Source organism: Protopterus annectens, chromosome 12.part0 (genome assembly GCF_019279795.1).
Source record: "Protopterus annectens isolate FY-2018-M chromosome 12.part0, PAN1.0, whole genome shotgun sequence".
In the NCBI taxonomy this organism is placed as follows: domain Eukaryota; kingdom Metazoa; phylum Chordata; order Ceratodontiformes; family Protopteridae; genus Protopterus; species Protopterus annectens.
This window is the reverse complement of record NC_056746.1, coordinates 515,100,871-515,113,718: the sequence shown is the minus strand read 5'-3', so window position 1 is coordinate 515,113,718 and position 12,848 is coordinate 515,100,871. Positions and strand designations below refer to the sequence as shown.

Genomic DNA, 12,848 nt, shown 5'->3' with positions numbered 1-12,848 from the left:
ATAATGTATAGGATTGGGGTTAGGATGGGGGTAGAGTTACAGTTAGCACACACAGTGATACACACACACACACACACATACACACATATAGGGATCTGCATTGTTTGTAGTCCACTAAGTGTAACAGCCATGGATTAGGTTTTCCATCCATTTTATGGTACTGTGTAGAATTACGTTTGACATAAGGAGTAGAATTATGAGCTCTGCAGGTACAGAGGTACACCATCGCAGCTTTCAGATAGTGAATATCATGATACTCAGTTGTCCTAAATGTTTACTAGGAGCCATATGGCAAAACTGAAAGGGGATGATACTTCAGTGAGGAATGTTCCAAGCTAGGAAGTGAATTTCAGCTTTCTGGAAATGTTTTTCTTCTTTTTTCTTATTCTCTTTGCATCAAAATTACCATTAAATCTGAAAAAAATGATAGTATTAAACTTGGGCTCATACTCACTTCCTATAGGAACCAGGTGTCTGGCGTGCAACTGTACCAGATGTTGCTTATTCTGAAATAGCAAGGTAAAATATTTTTGTACGCCCCAAAACAAAGTGCTCTGCCAAGCACATATGTGTCTTTGTAAACATCCACTACTAGTAGGCAGGCATCTGGTTAAAAACAGACGCACTGAATGCTGCACTGGACTTGAACTGGATTTGTCATTGGAATGATTTGTACTGCAGTGGCAAAAGCATCAGAGAAAACAGCATGCTGAAATTGTAATAACCAAACTAATTAGTTCATAGTGCAAACAACAGAAGTGTGTACATTATAGCAGTAGTGCAAAACTGTGGTGTGTCATAAGTGTAGGTGTACTGAAGGAAACTAAACACAAAGAAACAAAACAGCACAGTCATTTGTGACAGTTTTGTAGTAATTCTTAGTTGGTCTGTACAAGGCAGATTTGTTTATAGAACATCAGAATAAGATAATACTGTTCCAAGGTGATGTGCAAATCAGTTTTTAAACAGTTTATAAAGAGCTCACAGTTAGCTTGCCACATCAGCAACTTTTGCAAAATAGATTTGCTAGCTCTTACCGTCTTCATTTGCTTACAGAATGTGTTACACATGTAGGTCTATCTGGAAGTTCAGAAGCATAACTGTTGGCTGGCTTTATACACAGAAATGAGTATGCATCATATGAGAAGCTCTGTACTACAGTCATTTGCCAGATTTTTGCAAAAGAGTTCCAGGTGTTCATTCCTGTAAACCAGGTCCTTTGGTCCAGTTGGTTTTACATCTTGCCATTAACATGCTGTACAGTCCGCTACAGTGCCAGACATTATATTTAATGTGTAAGGTATAGTATTACATGTGTGCCTAACAATAAATTGATTAATATCAACCAGAGCAGATCAAGTGCAAGAAACCCCAATGAAAACAACACCGAATGCTAAATATGGAAAACATGCAGCATCTTTAAATTAATACTGAGTGGGATAGGGTGTTTTAAAATGCAGCAAAATACATGAGCACCAGGATTGTAGATAAAAATAACAAACTTTTAAAAACTCAATCCCAGGAAGGAACTGTCTGCTCACCTTGGTGAATCCAAGCACCATAAAATTAATCCAAGCACAATGAAGTAATCCAAGCACAATGAAGTTTATTCCAAAGTTCTTTGACAAAAATCCACAGCAAGGGTAATGACCTCCAAAATTCCAACAGTAAATTAAGCGCTTTCATCTGTAACCATACCAGACTTTATCAAACTGTTGTATTTCCCTCCTCTTTACACTTATATACACTTGTGTTCTTAATTAGTGTCAATTAACATTTAACATGTAACTCTACTAACAGAGGCTTTTGACAGTTAATATGTAGTGGTCTTATCGGGCAAATTGTCCTATTTGGGAACACAATTTGTTGTCTTTCTTTTACACTTGTCCTGTTTGACAGAGGCTGAGACATTCCGCATTTAGCGGTCTTTCTTGGTGAAGTGTTCCGGTTTGAAATACACCTTATTGCTTGTGTAATTTTTTCGTTATGGATAACCAGAACGAACATAATTTGCAAGGCAACCATCAAGCCCCTTTATCTACAGTTACTGGTAGTAACAATGATGACAATATTGGGCAATTGATTAAATTAATGACTCTGCAATACCAGCAGTTGCAGAATATGTTGGACAAACTTCTAGAACCAGCAACCTCAGCGATGACGCAAGCTACGTTACATTCGATGATGGCCAGTGCACTTAATCCGAATGGAGAAGCACAGGAAGCCAACGAACTTAGTACACATACAAATAGTATTCCTTGTGGACAGGCGGTTTTTGGGACTGTTTTGCAACATGATGGCAACAGGAGGAATAAATTTGAACGATGGCTACAGGAGGAACCATTACTATCCAACCAGGGGCAGCAAGTAAAAACTTTGGACATACATCAATGATTTAAAGAATTTGAACAGAAGATGAGCAAGGTACGTAACTTGCAGATAGATAATGCATACCTTGCAGAATGTATTAAAGTCCAAAGAATACCTAAAGGCCTGAGAATGGCCAAATTTCCCAATGGACTTTTAGTTGGACAAACAGAGCTTGATGAATTGTTATCCATGTTCGATAGACATGGTATTGAACTGTTGCATTTCATTATTAAAGTTAATAATGGTAAAATTTATTCTCTTTTAGGAGAAGTTAACAAACTAAATGAAGATATTTTAAATGATGGAAGTTTTTAAAATTTTGAAGTGAAGTACAATAATATTTTTAAGAAAATAGAACAGCAGGTAAAAGAAAATACACTGAGAAAACAACGTAAATTGAAAAGGGATGAACTAGAATACAAGCAAAAAGAATCTTATTTATTACCTAGAAGTTACTATGGGGAAAGTATTGAAATGGACAGAACAGGTAATAATCCAGATTTTTTAGTTAATCAAGAGATGGGAAATTTGAATGGAGGGGGACAAAACACTAATTACAATCATGATGTAGTGGATGAGGTCTTTGATCAAGAATTTCCCCAGTTGAGAAGGTTTGAAAGATTACAGAATAGAGACCGTAACCGACAGAACAACAACAATTTTTTAGGGGGGGCAACAGATACCCAGGGGGAGATTACTGAGAGGTCAGAGAACCTAATGGAACAACAACAGGAACAGCAGATTTTAGAAGGAAATATAGTAATTTTATCATAGAAGATCTGTCTGGTATTACTTACACCAGGGATGGTTTCAAGATTTTTAACTATACAGGTCACCCAGTTACAGATACACACTTTACCCTGTTTGAGAAGGGATTTAAAAGATACACACTTTACCCTGTTTGAGAAGGGATTTAAATTTGTTCCAGTGAGGAAACCAGGATTAGCACAAATACTCACCGAACTGAAGTTATATACAAGGAAATTAAACTTACAGTTATATTTTAAGCAGACAAAGAATGAAAATGATGGGAATAGAAGTATTTTGAGGAAAAAAAGTTTGTTCAATCCCCCATTAAACCCAGTGGTGGTACATTATGAGACTATGTGTATAAAGGAAATTTGCAAAGAATATTATGGTTACAAAGAAGAATTTTATAACCTGACTAGAGAAGAAACAATGTTATTAAATGAACTAAGAGAGTCAAAATTAATACAGGCAATGAAGCCAGATAAGGGAGGGGGAATAGTATTGGTAGAAAGAATAGATTATATTAATGAGATTACCAACATGATACAGGATACAAAAAAAATACTCAATAGCCTCTAGAAATTAAGTCAACATGGTCCATAGGAAATTACAGATGTACTTAGAGGACAGTTTAATGCAGGAATTTATTAATGAGGAGGTATTTAACTTCCTACAGAACCAACACCCCTTTATCCCGACTGTATTTGGCATACCAAAGGTACACAAAGATATTCATCACCCACCATACAGATTGATTATAGCAGCCCAAGGTAGTTCTACATACCCACTGGGAGTATTTATTGATAGATTATTAAAAGACACTTTACAAAAGATAGACTACGTTGTTAAAGATTCATGGGACTTTTTAACTCGGATAAAACAGGAATATTATACAGACTGTACGGGCTTTTCAACTATTGATGTTGTTGACCTTTTTGGATCTATTCCCCATGAATTGGGATTGGAATTATTTCATGAAGCACTACTGGAATATAGTAATTTGAGTGCTACCATGATTAATTTTTTAGTACAAATGATGGAATGGGTATTAAAAAATAACTTTTTTGTATTTGAAGAAGAATATTATAGGCAATTAAAGGGGGTCGCAATGGGGTCAAGTTGTGCCCCTATTTTTGCTAATTTAGTTTTTTGTATGTGAGTGAAAAAATATATATTTGGTACTGAATTTTCCAAAGATTGGATATTATATACCCGTTATTTGGACGACGTGTTCATTTTATGGAGAGTGGATTTTGAGAAAGTATTAAAATTTGAGAGATTTATTAATAACTTTTTCATTTTAAATGTAAAAACAAACTGATACAACAGCCCCTGTGGCCCCGCGGTAGTGCTGCTTGTTTCTCACCTCCTCGTTCCTCACTTCAGAAGCTCACTACAGAAGCTCCCTCCCCACCTCAAACCAAAACGGAATACCTCCTGCATCACCTCTGAAAACTCCCTGGAGCTTGCCAGCCAGATTTAGCTGTAGAACTCCTGTGAAGAACTGCCCTAAAGTAACTTTTTGAATTTCCTCACTTCATAAGCTCACTACAGAAGCTCCCTCCCCACCTCAAACCAAAACAGAATACCTCCTGCATCACCTCTGTAAACTCCCTGGAGCTTGCCAGCCAGACTGAGCTATAGAACTCCTGTGAAGAACTGCCCTAAAGTAACTTTTTGAATGTAGGTAGCCTCATAGCATCTACTGTTTCTATACTACCTACTCAGTAACACTTTTTGTTTTGTCTAACTTCCCTTGTAAGTGATTCAGCAGCCTACCGTGGACCTCCCGAACATACTCTCTTCCCCCAAGTCACCTCTGTCCTAGATACTTACATAGTGAACATTGTAGGTGACCTGCTCACCTTGCTGCCTGCCTTCTTCATTCTCACCACTAAGTGGCAGCACCTACTTACCAAGTGCCGGTGGAATTTTAATGTTACCTTGGCTTCTCTCCTACTAAACTGGCCAATTAACTTAAGAGCCTGTATTTTTCTCTGTCTACAATCTGGTTTTTCACCCCCTGTACTACATCAACTTATCTGTTTAAAACATCTTTTTCTTCCCTACATATTACTTGTCCTTATCTGGTACTATATCTACTTACCTTTCTATATCATCAGCAGTAGCTGATACTTTTTTCAGATGATCTTTCTTTTTTTTTTCTTCCCCGCTCCATTCACCCTGCGGGCTCACTTCACTCTCCTACCCTACCCCCAATTCCCACCCACCCCCACTACCTCTACATTTATACCCATTTAGCCACTCCTACTTCCTCTCCAACCTCTGGACTCCACCCCTTCCTCTTTCTATCTCCTCTCACTTTCATACAACTCTTAGTTCACATCCCTCCCTCCTCCTTACTCAACACCACTACATTGCTTATCAAAACCCTAACATGCTTAAAAAATTCTCATCCTTCCCAATTCAACTACTAGTCCTCCTGAACCTTACCTACATCTACTATCTTTCCCAACATTATCCCATCACCCACTCACCACTCTTACACACAACCTGCCCTCTCCATACTTCACAATCCAACTTCTTCAACTCGATCTCCCCTGAACTATATCCCTTCAACAACAACCTATGTTTTCGTTTCAAACTATTCCCCCCTCATAAAACCTCATCAACCACTCTACCCTCCATATCTCCCACTAATCTTTCAACTTATACCTCTCAATTGAAACAATCCAAATACCTCCACTACTTAACTCGACTTCTAACTTCCATACTTTTATCCGGAGATATACACCCTAACGCAGGCCCAACCCCCTCCTCCTCAATAACTAAATCCATCCTACTTGCATCTTTTAATGCACAAAGCTTAGCTAACAAAATTCCAAATCTCCATGCCTGGCTACTCCATAACAAACCAGACATCCTAGCTATTTCTGAAACCTGGCTAAAACCTCATGTAAAAAACGAAGAGATAGTACCACCTAATTACTCTATCATTAGAACAGACAGAACCCATAAAAAAGGTGGTGGAGTGGCTCTAATCTACTCTTCCTCCCTATGCATAACACACTATAATAAAGCCATTCCAAAGTTCACTAATGCAGAATTAATACTAGCTCATCTTCAGCTAAACAAACATAAATTTATATACATTGCCTCTCTTTACATTCCCCCTGGAGACAGTGCCCCAATACTTGAAGAAATCCTCTCCTGGCTATCAACTAATATCTGTAATGAAACTATAATCATGGGAGACACCAATATTAATTGGTCTTCCATTCAGTCCCCTACTCACCCCCTCAACATCAACCTATACAACTACTCTCAACTCATCAACTCCATAACTAGGCCATCCAAAGACTTCACTAGTGGCAACATTTTAGACTGGATTCTAGTCTCCCACAACTATCCTGACAGTGGACCCCTCCCTGACTCCCTCAGTGACCACCTTCCCATCTTCACTAGACGTCTTCCTTCTCCCTTACTAGTTACTCATACTTACTTAACTACCCGATGCCATAGAAACTTTAACCCAGAAGTTTTCTCTGACACCCTTAAATCACTTAACTGGTACCCTCTTAAAACTCTGCCACTTGAAAATGCAATAACTCACTTTAATACTACCTTCCCTAAATAATCATGCTCCATTAATAACCAAAAGAATAAAAATGAAAGCCACCCCCTGGTTAACTAAAAGTACACTAGCCGCCATGCGACTTAGAGATAAAGCCTGGACACAATACCAGAGGAACAAATCTACATCTAACCTCAATGAATACAAAACTCTTCGTAACTCGGTTAAAAAGCTTATCTCAGCAGACTGTCAAAACTACTTCGTCCAACTTCAAAGCAACCATAAAACCAACCCACAAAAGTTCTGGAGAGGTATAACTACCCTCTTAAAACCTAATACTACAGAAAACCCAAACCCCTCCCCAAATGTACAAGACTCTGATCTTGCTACCCAATTCAATTCTTTCTTCATTGACTCTATTTCCAAACTTACCTCTTCCTTTTCAAATAACAATCCACCTCCTACCTCCACTTCTCCTCACCCATCTCCCCCCCCAACTTCTTTCTCTCATTCCTCACCCTCTCAACCCCCACCATTTTTCATTAAACCTATTCCTACTTCTACTATAAGAAAACTCCTGCAGAAACTAAAACCATGCACCAATGCCCCTGATAACATTCCCTCATACTTCCTCAGCATAGCTGCCGAAGTCATTGCCCTCCCTATCAGTATCCTAATCAACCACTCTATCCAAGAAGGTCTTGTTCCTCAAATCTGGAAAAAAGCTTACATCATTCCCCTGCACAAATACTAATATTTCCAATTTCCGTCCCATCGCCATCCTCTCTCCCGTTTCTGAAGTCCTAGAGAAATGTATCCAGCTTCAACTCCTCCCCCATCTCTTGGACAACAACCTATTAACTCCTACCTAACACGGATTCAGACCCCATCATAGCACTATGACTGCCCTCCTTTCCTTCCTAGAAACTGTGAATAAAGCTAGAGATTCTGGCTTCACTGTATCTACCATCCTTCTTGATCTCTCTAAGGCCTTCAACACTATCTCTCATAACCTACTTCTTACTAAACTAGCTAACTTAAACCTCTCACCCTCTTCCCTCAGATGGTTTACCAGCTATCTCTCCAATAGGCAACAAGCTGTCAAATGGAAAAAGGCCACCTCCTCCTTCCTCATCACCCCCACAGGTGTCCTACAAGGTTCCATACTGGTCCCCCTCCTCTTTAATATTTTCATTAATGACTTTTACCACTCTATCCCTCTTGCTAACGTTATCCAATATGCAGATGATTCCACAATCATCTGTGCTGCCCCATTCATCCCAACTCTTTTAAAACTAACTCAAGATGCCTTCTCTATCACAGAACAATGAATGAAAGACAACCATCTAGCATTCAATGCTGCTAAAACTAAACGTATGATTTTTACCTCCTCTAAAACTAAGAACCTTGATCGAAATTTATTCTCCATCACCAGCCAAAATACAACACCTCTTGAGCTGGTATCTGAAACCAAACTACTAGGAGTTCAAATCGATGACAGGCTCAAATTCAACTCCCATCTATTACTAAACATAAAAAAAAAACCACCAAAAACTTGGTATGCTCTACCGACACAATCGGTTCCTCACCTCAACTACTAAACTTACTCTCTCTACTACATTTCTCTTATTCTCCCTTCTCTATGGAGCCCCTCTTCTAACAAACCTACAATCATCTCTCAAAACAAAACTGTCCTCTTGTTACAATAAAATTGCCAGATTTGCTACTAGCAACAAAGTATTAACCCATCACTGTGAATCTCTCCACAAACTAAACTGGCTAGAGCTACCAAACTGCCTCTCCTACACTCAGCTCACCTATGCTCATAAACTCATTTTCCAGCCATTCCTCTGTTCCTCCCTCTCCACTACCTTTAAAATGCACCACACACAAAGAATTCTCAGATCAAACAATCAAAACCTTATAGAGTTTACAGACCCTTCCACCCCCCAGGACAATATCTCCTGTCACACTCACTAGCACGCTTATGGAACTCCCTTCCCCCCTCCATTCGTACCATTACTAGCCTCCCATCCTTTAAAAAATCACTCAACTCTCATCTAACTTCCACATGGGAATGCTCCTGCTCCCATCCCTCATAACCTACACTTTACTTCAACACTCTTTCCCTTCCTTCTTTCACATCCCAGGTAACAAATTCTTGCTTGCTTCTATTAACTCCTTACCCTTCTGCATCTAACTACCTATCCTCAATCCTACTAGAGAAGAAGGAAGAAAACAAAAAAAAGTTATACTTTTGACATTATTACCTTTGATTGAAATGCTTTTGATCAGTCTGTTTACCTCTGTAATCTTCATGCAATCTATGTGAGTATATTAATCTTAGTTTGTTTACCTCTGTAATCTTCATGCAATCTATGTGTGTATATTAATCTTTGTGTAATCTGTATGAGGAGCTTTTCTCCCCAGGACTCCATTGAAAATGGGTTCTTCAGGCCCAATAGACTATCCTAGTTAAACAACAGCAAATAAATAAATAAATAATAATATTTGCGAATATTTTCAATTTACACATACTCACAATCCACACGTTATAGATTATTTGGATGTAAGGTTGACTAAAAATATTAACCGGAATTGTTTTGAATCAATGGTTTATAAAAAAACCTACATATTCTAATCGTTTCTTGAGATTTGAAAGTCAACACCCACTATATATTAAGAGAAACCTTGTAAGAGGCCAGATGATCAGAGGGGCTAGAATGTGTTCACCTTTGGAAGGGTTAACAAAAGAACTGATGTTGTTGACCCAAATGTTTAGGAATAGGGGATACCCCACGGAATTGGTGGAGAAATTTAAAGATGAGATCACCATAGGATGGGGTAACAAATGTATTCCCCTATTAGGACAAAAACAAGTTATTAAAGAATCACAAAATAACCAGACAGATAAATATACACATTCTATGGTTATAGAATTTAGTTCATTTGGCAGGGAGGTACAAAAGATCCTAACTAAGAATCGGGTGATATTGGAAGGAAGTGAAGAGTATACCCATCAGTTAGGTACAGGTCCACTGTTTACCAATAGAGTGGGGAAAATATGAAATACTTATTAGAACATACAAAACAGTTAAGTACAATTAGATCCACTAATAAATGTGGTAGGTGTAACCAATGTTCACTGATTTTGGAAAGCAGTGAATATAAGGTAGGAGACAAGACACCCACTATTAGAATGGTTGGTGGCAATTGTCAAACAAGAGGGGTTATATATATCACCATATGTCAAAGCTGTTTAAACGTCTATGTGGGGAAAACAGAAAGATGCCTAAGGCAAAGAATTTATGAACACGCATATGCTGTGGAAACAAAGAACAAAAACAATGCCCTTTTTAAACATTCAGAAATATGTCCCAATTTTACTAGTTTTAAGTTCGGTATACTGGAGATAGTAAAAAGGAACATTAGAGGAGGTGATTGGGGGAATGAGTTAGAAACTAGGGAACTGCATTGGCAGTTGACCCTAAATGCAACAGAATCCCCAGGTATTAATAAATATTTATCCCCACGGCCAGTGTTAAAACAGAGAGCTAGAAAGTTGTAATTTAGAATGTGAATTATTGAATTAACATTCATGTTTTTATTTTTAGTCCACACACATAGTACTCTTCTAGGCATATACCTTAGGTGTATTGTTGTCCTACTAATACACTTCTTGAGTGTCTTTTTTAATAATTTTTAGAGAACTGTATTTTTAAATGTTAATTGGACACTAATTAAGAATACACGTGTATATAAGTGTAAAGAGGAGGGAAATACAGCAGTTTGATAAAGTCTGGTATGGTTACAGACGAAAGCGCTTACTTTGCTGTTGGGATTTTGGAGGTCATTACCCATGCTGTGGATGTTTGTCAGAGAACTTTGGAATAAACTTCAGTGTGCTTGGATTACTTCATTGTGCTTGGATTAATTTTATGGTGCTTGGATTCACCAAGGTGAGCAGACAGTTCCTTCCTGGGATTGTGTTTTTAAAAGTTTTGTTTTAAAATGCAACATGTAGGCGTAGAGTTAGGATTAGCAGTCATGAGTAAAGTGGTGCAGGGGTGTGTGTGTGTGTGTGTGTGTGTATATATATATAGGTGTTCACATACGCATGCTTCATCTTATATGGGTCGTTGTGGTTTAAATTTAAATTTATTCTGTTACCTACTTTTGGGTGTGGGCATTATTATAGGGCATTATGCAATTGGTAGTATGGAAGTATTTGTCTGTGGATGGATAATTTTGCCCTCAGCTTATTTTGCTTTGGGCATTTAGTTTATTGTGTTACTGTGTCTTTAAGGAGTTACGTTTTTTATACGCATTGCGCGTATATTTATACTTGCCTTTCCACTAGTTTATTTGCACACTGAGGACGCTGTGAGCGAAACCGGCCACCGGTTTGTGTTGTTGGGCTGTGGCTGTCCAATAAACTATCTTCTACTTTTTACTTCATGCTGACTTTGGTATTCATTTATCGAGTGCTGGGATTTCTGTGGATTTTGTGTACGTAGCCCGAGCACCATTTGGTTCCGTGCATCATTTCTGTTTTTGGATTTTCGAAATACGGAGTGCTGGAACATTTCTTTATGTGGATTATTTTATATCTGAGGGCCTGTGGATTTCGTGTTTAATACGGTGGGCCTACTTTCTATAAGGGACCTGTTTTGTGAATACATACGGGTCTACAATTGGTGATTGGTCAGCAGAAATGTAGGAGTGTTGTAATTTTTTGCACCACGGCCTTAAAAAGTTATGGCGAAAGGTACTGATTTCTTGTGTTATATTAAAAATTTGACCTCCGATAAAGATGACAGTGCATGTTTTACTGGAGTCATGGACAGAAATGCTAGTGTGTTGTCTGCACGTCATAAACCCACGGAGGCAGCAGAGTGTTTCAACAGTTTATTAGAGGCTTCGAAATGAGTAAGGGCCAATGTATGGCATTGTAAGTTACTAAAAGCTTACTTGGCTGCCAAAATAGCACCGAGGGGCTTGCGGGTGTATGTTGAACCGGGTTTGGGCAATATGGATGAAAATTTTATGGTGAAGTGGAGGAGTATACAAGCCACTGCTTCTAGTATGTTTTTGCAACTATTGGTGGAACATTATGAGTTACAGCTGCCTAATTTGTTGTCCAAACTTGATGAGTGTTACGAAAATACGCAAAAGTTTGTGAATGCCTCTGAGTATGAGAATCTTTACACTAAGTTTATCAATGATTCAGATAAATATGATAAAGAACTTTCTAAACGACAATTGCAAAAGTACCAACGTGATGTCAATGACTTTAAACAAAGTACTATGTACACTTGGAAGAAAACTAAAAAGGGTGTACGTTTTAATGATGACAAGCTAACCCCTAGGCCTAAAAGAAAGAGGGTGAAGTCTATATTAAGGAGACACGATGATACTACAAGCGCCTCTGACTTTTCTTCCAGTATGTCTAATACTGACACGGATGTTGAAAATGTATTAGAGGTTCCTTCACCAGTGTCTAAAAGATTCAGAGCCCCTTTAGAAGGGCAGGGCGCAAACATCGAGGGGGTAGACGATGCCATAAGGAAGTCGTTCAAGGAGCAGATGTTACAACACAAAGTGTAGATGGACTTTGTATTGGACAGTTAGATAATGATATTAACAACTTGGTCATTAATTTAACTGACCTAGAGTTTTCCTCCAGTGAAATCAGTGTGCTTAATAAAGGCTTAGGATTCATTCCCTCATTTTTTGTTTCACAATATGATGTTATCAATGATGTCAAATGCTTCTGTAAAAAACTTAATTTAAAATACTTTTTTTCAGATCCAGAACATGTGACAAATGATGAGAATCGAACTGGATTTAAATTTAAAAAATCACAGTTTATGCCACCATACCATAGTACGGTCAAACTATTTGAACAATTGGTAATTAAAGACTTGCATGTGCATCAGTCTGAGATTTTTCTCAATAAACAACATAATTTGACCAAAGATGAACATACTGCCCTAAATAATCTTAAGAACAATAACAATATAGTTATAGTTGGGGCAGATAAGGGTGGGGCAGTGGTCATATGGGACAGAAAACATTATCTAGCAGAAGCTTACAAACAGCTATCTAATGTTGAATATTATACAATTCTTGATTCTGATCCTATTGTCCAGCATAAACAGGTTATTGATGACTTTTTGAAACAGAGTTGTGA

General features: G+C 38.1%; 1 protein-coding gene across 1 annotated transcript in view; it reads left to right on the top strand.

The window, feature by feature from the left end:
* Positions 1-12,848, top strand: part of PEMT (phosphatidylethanolamine N-methyltransferase) — a 1,144,274-nt gene that overhangs the window by 881,576 nt on the left and 249,850 nt on the right. The window lies entirely within an intron of this gene.